The 13,114-nt window shown below is 55.9% G+C and overlaps 1 long non-coding RNA gene across 3 annotated transcripts; it reads right to left on the bottom strand.

Annotated features, from left to right (window-relative positions):
- Positions 1–1,830: 1,830 nt before the first annotated feature.
- LOC138849804 (uncharacterized) lies at positions 1,831–6,769 on the bottom strand. Of its 3 annotated transcripts, XR_016234062.1 has the most exons (3): positions 6,532–6,763; positions 6,124–6,207; positions 1,831–2,156 (listed from the first exon to the last, which is right to left on the bottom strand). It is a non-coding gene; the product is annotated as an uncharacterized LOC138849804 (long non-coding RNA). The 3 variants fall into 3 exon arrangements; XR_011389020.2 differs by lacking the exon at positions 6,124–6,207 and having other exon boundaries at positions 6,532–6,769; XR_016234061.1 differs by lacking the exon at positions 1,831–2,156 and having other exon boundaries at positions 3,365–6,207.
- Between the last annotated feature and the right edge of the window lie 6,345 nt (positions 6,770–13,114).

The following is a 13,114-nucleotide window of genomic DNA, read 5'->3' as shown; positions in this document are numbered from 1 at the left end:
TCGCGCTTGGGAGGGACTTTCCAGGGGTCCGTGAGAATCAGTCGCTGAATGAGCCTCTTCGGAGTGGAAAGCTCCCACTGCTGGGAATGGCCAAGCGAGCACTGGTTGGAGGTGGGGCAGCCTGCAGGAGTCTGAGCCTCTGAGTCCTCTGGTTTGTGTTCTTCCTTCCTCCCTTCCTTTTTTTTTTTTTTTTTTTTTTAACAGATTAACCTGGTGTTTTCTTCCTTTTTTAAAATTTATTTTTATTTATTTGAAAAGCAGAGTTACAAAGAGGCAGAGGGAGCAAAAGAGAGAGAGAGAGAGAGAGAGAGAGAGAGTGAGGTCTTCCATCCACTGGTTTACTCCCCAAATGGCCACAATGGCCAGGGCTATGCCAATCTGAAGCCAGGAGCCAGGTGCTTCTTCCAGGTCTCCCGCATGAACCCTCTGGTTTCTGAGCCCCCTTCCAGCTCTGAGATCTTGGGGTGTACAGCCACTCCTTGTCAAGCTCTGCGCTCTTTCTAGATTTTCTCCAATACGTCACACCAACTCTTATCTGGCCGGGGTCTCGTTAGGGTTCAGGCCAGCATGCCTGAGAGGTGAACAGTCACCGAGCAGCGTGCTGGCCCTGCTGGGTAACCCAGGTCCAGGTTCTCAGGGTCCTGGATGTGCTAACTCAGAGAGACAAGAAGGTGGGAGTTCCAGGCATGCTGGGAAGGACGGAGGGGCAGGTGTGTTTGGGGGGAAGCCGCCTGGGTCGTTTATCAGATAGTTTCTGGTAGCGCCCAAACCCCGCCAACCCTCAGACGGACTTTAGCTCAGATCACAGACCATGGCTCAGAGATTTATGGGACTGGGGTTCCTGCCCCGGTCCCCTCGGCACCAACCAGCTGGAGGGCAGGGCTCTCTGGGCACCTTCTCCCTGCCTCCTCGATGCTTGCCAAGGAGAGCCACCCGCCTGGCAGCTGCAAGCCAGCACTTTTCCTTTCAAAGCCTCAGCATCTCCCTTCCCTCCTCCCCCTTCTTTCCCACCCCCCCCCGCCCCCCAAAAAAGGAGGATGCCCCTTCTGTTGAGTACACAGCCTGTAATTTTGCTGTCAAATCTCAGCCAGGAGGTCAGTGTTGTGACTGACTGTGTAAGGATCGCTCCCTTAAGGGTAATTACACTAAACTCCCCTCTGAAGGACAGCTCTCTCTGGATAGAATACAAGAAAGCCCCGCAGCCCCCGTGCACAGAAACTCATGATTTCTGTGGCTGTCACAGGCGCACTGGCACGGAGATACTCCGAGGCGAGGAGGCAGAGCGGTGGCTGGGGCAGGACCCAAGTCCTGAGGGGCATGGATCCACGGGGACCACTTGGGGGGCTGGGGTCCCAAGGAGCTGAGTAGGAACTGGGCCACACAGTCGGGAACACCTCTAAAGTTTCCCCTGATACCACATGGCCCAGGGCCAGGAGACCCCCCCCCCCTGGATATTTCTCATTCCTCCCGTGGCCTTAGAGTGTCCCTCACCTGTCCAGCCGCTGACAGGGGACCAGAGCGGGAAAAGAGCTGGAGGGCTCTTAGACAAAGCAAAACACCCACATGTAAAAGGTGGATTAATAGCCAAGCCCCCCCACCACGTCCAGACCCCAACACAGCAGCAACACCTGAGCCTTGTCCCCATCTGCCCTGAGTCCCCGAGCCCCCAAGGATGGCAGGAATGGCTAAGACACCCAGGTCCAGCACCCACGCTTCTTCTCTTGCTACCCGGGATGTGTCGGGGGGAGGCCGTGGCGAGAGAGCTGGGGAGTCACTCACCCACAACAAACAGTTAAAAGGAAGAAAGCGGGTCTGGCGATATCAATGCACTTTGATAACAATAAACTCTGCTTTTAATTTATGCTAATGTGTAGGGCTGTGGTGACAGTAAGAACTAAATTACAGAGTGGCTTTCGAGCTGGTAATTATCCCTCCATTTTTCGCTACTCTGGAAGATGGACACACAATTATGCTCTCTTGCTGTATATTAATACAGATTCTTGACATCTTCAGCAGACCTGGAGCTGTCATCGAGCTTTTTGTCTCCTTTAATTGAAAATTAATGGTTACTGGGTTGCCACGGAAACAGAGGCCACGGACGCCAATGGCGCTCACGTCTCATCGAGGGACTGGCGGCATCAGGAGTCCGGAATGACCTTGAAAGTTAAAAGAAAAAAAAAACTTAAAAAAGCAGGGGAGAGGAGGGGAGATGAGGACAGGAGGGTGGGAGAGTGTGGGTCAGAGCTGCGAGACAGAGAAAGAGGCGCCGAGGAGAGAAAGGAGGCAAGAGGGAGAGCGAGGGGAGGAAAAGAGATTAAAAATAAGAGAGAGAAAATGCCAGGAGGCTGGGGCGTGGATGCTTGAGGGGGGGAAATTATGTTAGTAAGTTTTGTCTCTCATTTTGCTTTCTGTCTGCACTGCCCCCACCCCGGCCCGCTCCGGCCCCTGCCTCTCAAAGATCTATTGAAAAATTGGAGGTTGATCTCAACACCAAGATCCATGATCCCACAAGTCTCCATTCCCAGACGTCCAGCACCCGCCTAGAGCCCCCAGGAGGAAGACACACAGGGCGCACAGGGCAGAGCAAGCCGCAGGGCTGAGGGGTGCCCCAGGTGGACACCTCCCAGGAGCCGAGCAGAGGGAGCTGGGCGCTGCACAGCCTGCTCTCCCAGGAAGGAGCAGATGAAAGGGCTTTGTCTTCGGGGCCTTCAGCTTGAAGACACAACAAAAGCCGAGAAAGTCAGAAGGGGGGGGGGTTGCCGGGGAGGGGCCGGCAGAGGAGGCTAGGTTTGGTTTGCCTGGAAGGTTTGCCTGGAAGGAGGGTAGTTTACGAGCCTCTGGGCTTGGGAAAGTTTCTTCCTAAGAGAGGTTGGCAAGCCTAGCACAGGGGCACCAGGGGAAGGTGGGCTCCCGCCGTTTCAGCTTACTGTCCAGGCTCCCCAGCCCAGAGCACAGGCTCCGGAAATGCAATTCACTCCCACAACTACTGGATGCCTCCAGCGGACAGGGAGCCAAGCGAGGCTTGGGAGTCGCGAAGGCAGATCAGACCTGGAGCTTGCCTGGAGAGGCTCACATCCAGGCTGTGTGCGGACCGGCACAGAAACAATCGCAAGGGAGCTGCCCCCGAAGATTCCGCCGTGAGGATGTTCATCGCGGTGTTGCTTACAGTAGCAAGAATCTAGAAACAGTCTGGATAATGAACAACTGGAGACTGATAAAATCATACGCCTTATACCCAAAAGATGGCTTACGGTCATTTTAAATTATATTGGAGAAGAATATTTAATAATATTGGGGGCGCTCTCCATATTTCGTAAAATGAAAAAAGTCAGTTTACAAAACAGTGATATATTCATAATTCCTTGACCTTGTTACTCCATTTTTTTTTATTTGACAGGTAGAGTTATAGACAGTGAGAGAGAGACAGAGGGAGAGAAAGGTCTTCCTTCTGTTGGTTCACCCCCCAAATGGCTGCTGCGGCTGGCGAGCTGTGCTGATCCGAAGCCAGGAGCCAGGTGCTTCCTCCTGGTCTCCCATGCGGGTGCAGGGACCCAAGCACTGGGCCATCCTCCACTGCCTTCCCGGGCCACAGCAGAGAGCTGGACTGGAAGAGGAGCAACTGGGACTAGAACCCGGCACCCATATGGGATGCCGGCGCTGCAGGCAGAAGATTAACCAAGTGAGCCACGGCGCCGCCCCGTGTTATTCAATTTTTAAGATATAAAAGCCTTCGAAAAGTTCATGGAAAACGTGTATTATGAAAAAGCTATGCATGAATTTTAAGGTTTTTGGGCATCAAAATAACAGATTCACTTCCGGTATTCTGCAAACTTTTTTAAGTACCCTCACATGTGTGCATTAAGTATGTTTTGCTGTGATTAAAAATTACACATATGAGCATGTAAATGTGTGTGCATATGTGAGTGTGTGGATATGCATGTGCACAAGCTTGTGTGTGTGTGTATGTGTGTGTGTGTGTGTGTATGGTATGAAAACCAGGAGAGGGACCGGCGTTGTGGCATAGTGGGTTAAGCCACCACCTGTGACACTAATATCCTACATGAGCGCCTGTTCAAGTCCCAGCTGCTCCACTTCTGATCCAGCTCCCTGCTACTGCACCTGGGAAAGCAGCTGAAGATGGCCCAAGTGTTTGGGCCTCTGCTCCCATGTGGAAGACCAGGATGGAGTTCCAGGCGCCTAGCTTTGCCTGGCCCAGTCCTCGTCATCGTGGCCACTTGGGGAGTGAACCAGCAAACAGAAGATACCTCTCTTTCTTTCTCTCTCTGCCTTTCCCCCCACCCCTGCTTTCTGCCTTTCAAATAAATCAATAAATCTTTGAGAAAGAAAGAGAACCAGGAGATAGAGCAGTCTGGCCAGGGTCACTGCTGTGTGGTGGGATTACGGTGGATCTTTAGTTCCTTTTTTCCCCTCTATTTTACACATTTCCACCATAAGCAGACATAATTTTTAATAACAGAGAAAAGGAAAGGTGTTTTTAAAATTAGCTTTTCAAGAAATCAACCCCTAGGCATGAACTTCCCGGCGAGCTGCTCCCCAACACTTGCTCGGAGACGGAGCCCATGCCCAGGGCTTTCCCCACACAGCACTCGGCGGGGCCCTTTGCTCTGTCAGAACCCGGGGCCCCACTCCCATCCAGAGGCGGGGTAGGGCTGCAGGGGGACCAGGAGAGCAGGCCCTGCTGCACAAGGCTGCAATTTCCCTCCTGTGTTCATGGGTGAACCCGGAAGGCAGCACTCCCACCTTCAGCCTCTTGCCTGGGGACCACCGGCTCCGCAGGGGCCAGGAAAGGGGCTCCTTTGTTAAGCCACTGGGTCCCACTAACTCTTGGCCAAGTGCAAGATCAACAGCAGATATTCACTGAGCAACGAATGTCATTACTACTCTGATGTGGGTATTATTATCCCATTTCACAGACCAAGAAACTGAGGCCCAGAGAGACTAATTGACTCACTACAAGTCACATGTCTGGTAGGTAGCAGAGTCCTAACCCCGCCCAGGGACCATCTGCCTCCAGGTCTGTACTCTCTGCACCTGCTTCTTCCCTCAACAGGTTGAGAGACGCCAGGTGCCACCATAGTCTCTCTGAATCAACAAGATTTCTGAAGCCCCATTCTGGAGTGCCACAGTAAGAAATAGCATCTTTTCAAGGTCTCCGCACTCTTGTCCTGCCCTTGGGAGGGCTGGGAGAGAACAGTCAGGTTACCCCTAGTTAGAACTAGCTAGAGCAGGAACTTTGGAGAGAGATTGGCTGGGAGTGGGGCTCCTTGCTGCCTCTGGCAGACACATCCCTTTGTTTGAAAGATGTATTTATTTATTTGAAAGAGTTAGAGAGAGAGAGAGAGAGAGAGAGAGGTCTTCCATCCACTGGTTCACTCCCCAGATGGCCACAACAGCTGGGGTAGGGCCAGGAGCCAGGGGCCTCATCCAGAGCTCCCTTGGGGGTGCAGGGGCCCAAGCACTTGCTTCTATTGCTTTCCAAGGTGCATTAGCAGTGAGCTGGATTGGAAATGGAGCAGTGGGGACTCAGACTGGCGCCCACTGGGATGCCAGTGCTGCAGGCAGCAGCCTCACCCACTGCGCCACGGAACAAGCTCCTGGCTGACACCCCTGAATCAATCACCTGGCACAGAGCCTCCACCCCACGCCCACTGCACTCTTCCACCACTGCCCAGTCTCGGCCTCCAAAATCCGATGCCCACGCTCCTTTTCTCCAGTAAGGTTTCAGACAGTTAACTTAAAGTCACACACCATACTTCCTTCCCTCTGCCCCCATAATAACCAAAGCCACCCTCCTGTGGCTGATCTACTGGCCGTGGAGTGTGTAACCTGTGATTGGATCCCAGTGAGGCACAGAAAGGTCAGGCAACTTGCTCAAGGTCACACAGCACAGCAGAGGTGACCTGAAACCAGACACCAGGCTCTTCACCAGCGCACGAGTGCCAAAGCAAGGGTCTGAAGATTCATTCAAATGTTGCTGCTCAGGCGGGCCTGGAAACCAGTGGCCCACTTGGCTGGCTCTGGCCACACTTCAGGCATGAGGCAGGTGGGGGGTTTGTCTTGCGTCTGGAGGCAGAGGGGACATGGGTGTGTCTTCTTTATCACCTCTGCAGTGGCGTTGGCCTGGGAGCCCCTTGGAGTCCCAGGTCCATGCTGTCGTCACTGCTCCTGCCACTCACACTCAGGTCTCTGGAAAGGGGACCAAGAGAGCAGGCTGGCTGCCTAGGGTCAGAGACAGCAGCAGGGTCCCCGGGTGAGCCCCCGCCCCCACCCCCACCGTGCCAGTGCAGGGTCCTGAGGCCCCGGCGAGCCCGACTCCTCCCCGCTGCGCGGCCCTCCCCTCTTCTCCGCCGTCCTCTCTCCGTCCCCGCCCCGCCCCCGCCCGCGTCCCTCCCGCGCACTTTCCCAGAGCCCGAACAAACAAGCAGACAAACGCGGCGGCGGCGGCGGTGGCAGCGGCGGCGAGGGGAGCAGGGCGCTCGCCTTCATTTCCCCGGCTTCCCTGATCCCGACCTTAATCCCCGCTCAGCATCCTGTCAGCCGGCCTGTTCTCCAGCTGACATTGCTGCAGGCGCCTTCCCCGCAGCCTTTCCTCAGATCTGCCTCCTCCGGGGACTTCTAAAGAGGAGCCCGAGGTTTCTCTGTTACAGCCGGCTTCACTCGCTGCCCTGCAGCAAGGCCTGCGCTCCCTGGGGGCGGCGTGTGTGCGCGCGCGCGCGCCGGGCTGCTGGGGGGCAGGGCCAGGCCTGGCCAGTGCTATGGGTCTCCTCCAAGCAGGAAGGGCTTGCTCTGGTGTGTGGGCCCCAGAGACGAGGGAAACTGAGGCTGGTGCCCGAAGGGCTCTCCACAGGCGGAGTTTGGGGAAAGGGGCCCTGCTGAGTGTATGAGCCGTGCTATGTAGGGGCGGGGCATTTGGTGCAGTGATTACAGTGCCACTCCGGACACCTGCATCCCATCCCAGAGTGCCTGGGTTCGAGTCCTCGTTCCGATTCCCATCCAGCTTCCTGCTAATGCAGACCCATATGAAGTTCCTGGCTTCAGCTCGGCCCGGCCCCGGGGGCTTTTGGGGAGTGAGGCAGGGGATGGAAGACCTCAGTCTGTCTCCCTGCCTTTCAAATAAATACAAATGCAAGTCTTTGGAAAACAGAACACCCATGTGGATACGCTCACTTGTCAGGGGGCTTCCTGAGCTACTGGGTGCTGGGGGCGATGTGTGAGCTCCCAGCCAGCTCTGCCCGGCAGCAGCTGTGTGTCCTTGGGCAATCTCTTGGCTTTTCTGAGCCCCATCCTTCCCGCCTCTGCTGTTTGGGGTGGGGTGCAGAGACAGCATGTGCACAGCACCGGGGGTTGGGGTGACCCTCACCATCCCTGTCACTCTCCCTAGGGACATCCCAGCTAGGCGTGTGGTCTGGGTTTCCAGGAGTGAGCTTCCGTGGGCAGGAGGGCCCCCTGACAGCGTGTGTGTGTGTGTGTGTGCAGGTCTGTGCAGGAGGTTGGACAGAGCCCCGTGAAGCTGCCTTGAGTCCCTGTGATTGCAATCAAGCTCAGACCCCAGCCTAGCAAACACCCAAGGCAGCAGGTCTGGCAGCCCTGCCAGACCCACACCCCGCCCCCCTCCAGTATATGGCACACCCATCCTGCCCAGAGGGGCGCCCCTCCCCATGGCCCGTCTCTCCAGGCCCCTCTCTCCTTCAGAGCCACAAGTGCTCCAATTGGAAAGAAGTACCCAAGTACCTAACACCCGGCGTTCAAGTTCCTGGCAGAGAGCTGGGGTGCAAGTCCACGGTTCCCACAGGTGTACAGCAGAGACCGCCTCCCCACCCCCCTCTCCAGGAGGGAGTCCTGGAGAGCCAGCTGCCAGTCAGGATCTCCCTGCTGTTCTTCCTCCTCCTAAGTGGAACTCCTCCCTGGAGGGTGCAGAGAGCACTTGCTTTCCCTGTGGCCAGGACTTGCACCGCTGAGCGGCCCTGGACAAGTCACTAGACCTCTGAGGGCCTCAGTGCCCTCGTCAGTGAAATGGGCAGTTACTGCCTGCCAGTGTGGTGGTGCAGTAGAAGTGAAGCATTGGGTGTGGAGCCTGGAAAACAGTAAATGGCCCGGCGGGCACACGCAGCTGTGACACAGGGTGGGGTGGGAAGTCTGCATAGGCGTTCTTTGCTAAGAAGCAGTAGTTGTTGCCAGCGTGGCAGGTGCCAGGTGTGGGTGTGAGTGGCACAAAGTGTGAGCAGGCGTGTCAAGATGCCGTGTAGCTGCTTGGCACCCTCTTAGTGTCGGTACATTCTAATTCCCTTCCTTCCGGCCAAGCCAATCCTGCCATTCTTCTCACCCATTCATTCCCATTCTTAGGGTAACCAAATTCTCCCAGACATAACCACGATGCCTCCCTCTTGAGCTGTGTGTGGTGGGAGTGCGGGGTGCCTCCAGGGCCCACTGTAGGCCCTATTGTCTCCGAGTCTTTGGGAAAGCACAAGTCACAGACCCCTTTCCCCACATTAATCATGCTGGTTCCTCCACACCTCCCTCCTGTCCCCTGCTTTGCTGAATCTACACCCAGAAAAGGAATCCAGGGATCAGCTTTGGGGATCTGACACCCACTAAATTTGAAAGCCACTTCCTGGCCATTTCCTCTCCTTTACACTGGGCCCATGCCCTGTGCTCTTATGCTCCTCAGATAGTAACATCTTTGATTAAGGAAAAGGCCACTTCTCCCCTCACCTGGAGATCTTTGTAGGACACCCCCTGTAAGAACCCCTGAGGCTATGGGACAAGCTTCTGTGCCTGCACTTCCATCCCAGTACACCTGTATCTCCACCCCAGTACACTTGCACCTCCCCCTAGTATACTTGCACCTCCTCCAGTACACCTGGCCCCCAGTACACCTGCACCTCCCCCAGTACACCTGCACCTCTCTACCAATACACCTGCACCTAGTACACCTAGCCCCTAGTACACCTGCACCTCCATCAAGTACACCTGCACCTCCCCCAGTACACCTGCACCTCCCCAAGTACACCTGCACCTCCCCCCAGTACACCTGCACCTCCCCAAGTACACCTGCACCTCCATCCCAGTACACCTGTATCTCCACACCAGTACACCTGCACCTCACCTAGTACACCTGCACCTCCATCCCAGTACACCTATATCTCCATACCAGTAAACTGCACCTCCATCAAGTACACCTGCACCTCCCCAAGTACACCTGCACCTCCATCCCAGTACACCTATATCTCCACACCAGTACACCTGCACCTCACCTAGTACACCTGCACCTCCATCAAGTACACCTGCACCTCCCCCAAGTACACCTGCACCTCCCCCAAGTACACCTGAACCTCCATCCCAGTACACCTGTATCTCTACCCCAGTACACCTGCACCTCCCCCAGTACACCTGCACCTCCCCCCAGTATACCTGCACCTCCCCCAAGTACATCTGCACCTCCCCCAGTACACCTGCACCTCCCCAAGTACACCTGCACCTCCCCCAAGTACACCTGTGCCCCCAGTACAGCTGCACCTCCATCCCAGTACACCTGCACCTCCACCCCCAGTACACCTACACCTCGCCCAGTACACCTGCACCTCCACCCCAGTACACCTGCACCTCACCAAGTACACCTGCACCTCCACCCCCAGTACACCTGCACCTCCACCCCAGTACACCTGCACCTCCACCCCAGTACACCTGCACCTCACCAAGTACACCTGCATCTCCACCCCCAGTACACCTGCACCTCCACCCCAGTACACCTGCACCTCACCCAGTACACCTGCACCTCCACCCCCAGTACACCTGCACCTCACCCAGTACACTTCTGCCCCCAGTACACCTCTGCCCCCAGTACACCTCACCTCCACCCCAGTACATCTGCACCTCCACCCCAGTACACCTGCACCTCCACCCCAGTACACCTGCACCTCCACCCCCAGTACACCTGCACCTCACCCAGTACACCTGCACCTCACCCAGTACACCTCTGCCCCCAGTACACCTCTGCCCCCAGTACACCTCACCTCCACCCCAGTACATCTGCACCTTCACCCCCAGTACACCTGCACCTCACCCAGTACACCTGTGCCCCCAGTACATCTGCACCTCCATCCCAGTACCCTTTACCTCCACCCCAGTACACTTGCACCTCCCCCAGTACACCTGCACCTCCACCCCCAGTACACCTGCACCTCCATCCCGGTACACCTGCACCTCCACCTCAGTACACCTGCACCTCCCCCAGTACACCTGCACCTCCACCTCCACCTCAGTACACCTGCACCTCCCCCAGTACACCTGCACCTCCACCTCCACCTCAGTACACCTGCACCTCTACCCCAGTACACCTGCATCTGCACCTCCATCCCTTTGCATCTGAGCACTCCTCGCCTGCAGTCCACCAGAGTTGGGAGCTTCTGAGTCTACCTTCCATAGTAGACTCTGCATTCCTTTAAGGGCAGTACCTCTGGGTTCCCCCAGCAGGTGGCCTGGGGTGCCACTGGAGTTCCATGTCCATAGGAAGCAGGGACATGGCCATGGTGTTCAGGGACAGGCTCAGGTGGGGGCTCACTGCTTCGAAACAAAGTCTGGGGCAGGACAGGGAGGGGGCTTCTCAGATCCCTGATGGCTTCTATTCCCCCACGCGGCAACTCCTCACCCCTTTATAACAACTACCACCTTCTTTAGCAGGCATGTGACCAGAACTTTATCAAGGAGGTACTCCTGGGAGAAGGAAGGTGGGGCAGGGGTGAGGATTCTTCTGGAATCAGAGACATGAATCTGAAGTCCTGACTCCTCACCCACCAGTTGAGCAAACCGTGGTAAGCCCCTCCCCCTTACCCACTTGAGAAGCAGCAATTAGACCTTGCGAGGCCTTGGAGAGACCCCCAGATTCAAATGTGCTAAGTGAACACCAAGTGGGGGTCCTGTGATTCTTATTTCATGGAAGGAATCCTTCTGCATCCTCTCCCCTAACAGGTGCACGCTACCTAGGAAGCTCCGTGTCCAACTGCCTCTTCTCAGGGAGCCTAGCCTCCAGCTGTCTGGCTCCCACAACCAGCCCATCTGTTTGGGAGGGTTTAGAGGCAGCTGTGAGGCGCCTTCAGCCACCAGCTCCTTCCAGATCAGTGGGGTGGGAGAACCCTATTCTGAGGCCACCTCGAGCCACGATGTCTGCCCTGGGAGAAGAGGGCTCTGAGAGCTAGATCCCAAAGTTCCCATGGGTGTGAGACCAGAAACCCCAATGCCGGCCCCCCACCCCCACCTCCTAAAGCCACCGTCCGGAAAAAATAAACTATTTCCTGCAACCAGCTCCGAAACAAAGTCTGTGAGCGCACTGTGACACATGTTACATAAATAGAAGCCGCAGAGGGGAAAAGCCTGTTTTCTCTTTCATTATTTATCACTCTCTAACCATCTCCAGCTGGGTGAGTAAACAGGCGCATTGGCCCATAATGAGGAACAGACTGCTGCTGTGGGGCTGCCGAGGGGCGTGTGCAGTGAGAGTGTGCGTCTGTCTGCCCCCGGGAGAAGAGGGGGTGTCTGTGGAGGCTTCTGGGCAGCATCTGGCTCCAGAGGGCGCAGGGGTAACCACTGGGTGCCTTGCTGGGGTGGCACAGAGCAGCCAGACTGCCGCCTCCTCCCAGTGACGTTGGGGGATCAGACGTGTGAGCTGGAGGGTGGGGTGGGGGGAGTGGAGGGGAAGGGCCATGTGGGTAGGAGGGGATGAGAACCACAGGAGCTGAGTGAGTGGCTGCAAATGTGCTGGGGCTCTGAGTCTGACCTCGGCAGGGTAGCTTCCGAGTGTGGCCACTGGGCTGCAGGGAGGGAGCCATGGGAGTGTGAGAAGGGCTGTGTGTAAGACTAGGAGGCTAAGGGGGCATGCGTGAGTGATGGCACAGCCGTGTGTGAGTCTGAGACCATGGGAGGCTGTGCTCCTGGGAGTAGAGACAGGTATTTGTGATTCCATGACCGTGGGAATGTGTGGGTGTGTATCTGTGTGTCACTGTGGGAGTCCCGTGTGTGTGTGTGTGAAATTTTATGGTCATGGGTAGTGGTATAGGTTGAATTATGGGTCCCCTGGAAAAAAGGATATGTTGAAGTCCTAACCACCAGCATCTCAGAACATGATCTTATTTGGAAATAAAGCCACTGCAGATGTAATCAGTTGAGATGAACTTGTGTGGAGGAGGGTGGCCCTCGTGCAGTGGATGCCCATGTGAAGACACAGAGAACAGCGTGTGACAGTTCGAGGCAGAGATCGCAGCGATGCACCCCCAGGTCAAGGAACCCCTGGGGCTAGCTACCAGAAGCCAGCAACAGGTAAGGGAAGATCTTCCCCTGCTGGTCTCAGAAGGAACCTTGACCTTGGAACGTCTCATTTCCAAAACTGAGACAATTAACTTCACTTTTCAGCTACCTAGCGTGTGGTACCCAGGCCAGTCCCAGGAAACTACTTCAGGTGTATGGGCACATGTGTATCTGAACATGTTGTAAAGCCACAAGAATGTGCACATACGTGTGTAGGAGATGGGTCTGCATACGGGAGTGTGTGCCCATCTCTGTGTGTGTATCAGCATACACCCCAGGGGCCAACACATCATCTTCCTGCAAAGGAAGCCAGCACCTGCCCTTCACGTGCGGCTGCCTCTGTCCACTCCCAGGACCCCTCCCCAGCCTTGCGCAGCCCTGAAGGAGGCCTGGCCACAGCCTGGCCCTCAGGACATCAGGGTGCTCCCCAAGGGCCCAGGTGGGGCCAGGCTGCAGGCTGGAGGCTGTGAAATGAAAGATCTATCAGTCTTCTTGTTTGCAGTCCTCAGTGTTCCTTGTGTTGTTTGTTTATTTTTAAGATTTATTGATTTATTTAAAAGACAGAATCACAGAGAGGCAGAAGGAGAGAGAGGTCTTCCATCTGCTGGTTCACTCCCCAAATTGCTACAACAACCTGAACTGGGCCAGACTGAAGCCAGGAGCCAGGAGCTCCATCAGGGTCTCCCATGTGGATGGCAGGAGCTCAAGTGCTTGAGCCAGCAGTCACTGCTTCACAGGTGGTTAGCAGGGCGCCAGAGTAGAAGCAGAGTAGCCAGGACTCAGACCTGCATTC

Source organism: Oryctolagus cuniculus, chromosome 5, assembly GCF_051225735.1.
Source record: "Oryctolagus cuniculus isolate XC-2025 breed Fujian yellow rabbit chromosome 5, ASM5122573v1, whole genome shotgun sequence".
NCBI lineage: Eukaryota > Metazoa > Chordata > Mammalia > Lagomorpha > Leporidae > Oryctolagus > Oryctolagus cuniculus.
This window is presented reverse-complemented; position numbering and strand designations above follow the sequence as displayed.